This window comes from Morone saxatilis, unplaced genomic scaffold, assembly GCF_004916995.1.
Source record: "Morone saxatilis isolate NCDOM2014 unplaced genomic scaffold, NCSU_SB_2.0 Contig12, whole genome shotgun sequence".
Lineage (NCBI taxonomy): Eukaryota > Metazoa > Chordata > Actinopteri > Moronidae > Morone > Morone saxatilis.
Genome location: NW_023339674.1, coordinates 15,088,359 through 15,091,014, shown reverse-complemented (window position 1 = coordinate 15,091,014; position 2,656 = coordinate 15,088,359). Strand labels below are relative to the sequence as shown.

Below are 2,656 nucleotides of genomic sequence, written 5' to 3'. Positions count from 1 at the left end.
GACCTTTTTCACAGCAACCTTTTTGACGTGAAATAGTAGGGTAGACAGTAACTAGACTGAGGTGAATAAACAAACATTTTTATGAAAAGAGTAAAAGCTATTTACTTTAATTTTAGAAACAAAAAATACTCAAATGGGTCAGTTGAACACTCAAATAGACATTTTTCAAATTTTGACGTGAAATAGTAGGGTAAATTCAGGTGTTACCAGTGATACTAATTAAGGTTCTGTTCCATTTAGTGTCTCCGAGACTTTCCAGTGAGTCAACATGCACAATAGCAGCACCCTGACTCTGTTTGACCTAAACTGAACATTATTTAGCATCAGCTTTGAACACCTGAGTTTACCCTACTATTGAATGTCAAAATTGCTGCTGTGAAGAAGCTTTTACTCCTTTCATAAGAATGTTTGTTTATTCACCACAGTCTAGTTTCTGGCCTAAAAATGTTAGGAAACAGTAAAAAAAAATACCTGTAAATCCTAAGATGACTTCTTCTATCCAACTAATAGTCCAAAACAGAAAGATATTTAGGTTTATTCACATAAGAGACAGGAAAACAGCAAATCCTCACATTTGAGAAGCTAAAACAAGGGAATATTTGTAATTTTTGCCTGAAAAATTACTTTAATGATTAATCAATTATTAAAATTGCTGCCAATTAAGAGATGAATTCATTCATTCATTGAACTAATGAATTCATCAACAAGTTGTTTCAGCTCTACTGCATAAATAGCAACTGTTGTTCTTGGCAGACGCTTAAACATCTTCTAAAGTGAACAAGGGTCCACGAGTGAAGATCCTCTGCTATAGAAAATATTAGTTCTCTCTATCAAGCCAGAAGGAAATATTAAGTGTACAGTGCTCTATAGCACACTTACACACGCACACTCTATTAGTAACACTGCTAACATCAAGAAGGCATAAAGATCTCACTGTGACCGTCTCTAAATGCTCATCACGTTTGACATATTTCTCTCCACCATGATAGCCCATAAAGATACAATCACAAGAGCAAAGCATAGAAACATGAGAGGAAATCTGTCTATATTTAGAAACTGTAGTAATTAAAAAAAGATAATTAATTGTTGCTTCCAGCTCTCGTGTGTGCTGAGAGTAGCACAGAGAGTCATGGGTTTAAGGTGGAGATAATTAGATTTTTAGCTGTCCTCATGGTGGACAATTGAATTTGGCAACAGAAAAACAAGGATTGTTAACTGTGCATGCTTGCAGTTTAATATAATAATATGCAAATCTCTACTTCTTTTATCCACCACACAATATTAAATCATATAACCATCATGCTGTCCTTAAACCATCCTCAGTTGGAAGGGATATGATGCTTTTGTTTTACGGCTCAGAAACAAGGATTATAGCCAATTATGTCCATTCCTAACATATTTCTTCCAATGAGGTAAATTAATCTGAATTTTAAAGTATGTAGTGAATGTAAAGCCAACAGCCCAGCAGGATATAACGTGTACATTTGTGAGGTGGGAGGCAGATTTTGTTACATGTTGGACAGAGCCATGCTAGCTTTTCCCCTTGTTTCCAGTCTTTATGCTAGCCTAAGCTAACTGTCTCCTGGCTGTAGCTTTAAAAAGCAGTATCAATCTTCCTTATTTAACTTCCAGCAAGAAAAGCAAATAAGCTTACTTCCCAAAATGAAATACTATTGCTTTGAGTTGAGTATACTGTAGAGACTAACTAAAAACAAATATAATGTAAAAGTACAACATATAAGATCTTTAACTTTGATTTGTTCAGTCTATAATTAATTTTGCTGCAGTTGTTTTGCTTTAGTTCCCTCCCTCAGCCATCCTTCTCCTCAGGCTCCCAGTAAATCCTTTACATGCCTTGACAAAGAGAATACAGGATTATCTGACTATTGAATAAGCAGCTGGTTCATGTTCACACTCATCCAGTCATAACATAACAGAGAGAGAGAAGAGATGATTTTAGTTTCTCTCTGTCTGAATTATTAATATGTTGAACAGCAGGTAGAAACTGTGTTAATTCCAGTGACCTTCTGATGACCTTTACCTTAATGTGTCATCAATATGTCAAGAAAGTAAGTCCTTTAAAGTTTTCCTCCACTCAAAAATTCGTTTTTCTTCTTCTTCCTACAGAGGGATTTCTGTTTTAACTGTGCAGAATGATTTATGTGCAGAGTTTGACACTAGAAGGATGTTTCTCTGTGCCCACTGAAAATCTGATTTTAAGGGGCGGGGCCTATGAGCACCCACACAAATAGTTTGGAAGTCATCCTGGTCCCGTAATTAATTTATAAGCCTCCAGTGCACATACACTGAGAATGGATTTTACAGTGAAGTAGGAGGCATCTTGTCCAGCAGGAAAACTTAAGAAATGAACAACATTTGTATATTTATGGATTCTGGTATTTGTAATGAGGTAAAAGGAGTAGATGACTTTTGGGTGATTTTAATGTGGAAATTATACTTTTTTTGTGGAAAAGACACATCAGACACACATGATTATTCCAAGCAGACTATTTATATATATATATATGTCTTAATGCATGTCTTGCATTCTTTGATCTTTGAGTAACATGCAATCTGTTCACAGTGGCTCACCGTCATACACAATAGTAAAAAGTAAGCACAGTGAGAACATTTCAGGAAGGATTCTTGCAAATGA

General features: G+C 35.4%; 1 protein-coding gene across 1 annotated transcript in view; it reads right to left on the bottom strand.

The window, feature by feature from the left end:
* The window catches only part of ttc39a (tetratricopeptide repeat domain 39A), a 26,241-nt gene that overhangs the window by 21,444 nt on the left and 2,141 nt on the right, over positions 1-2,656 (bottom strand). The window lies entirely within an intron of this gene.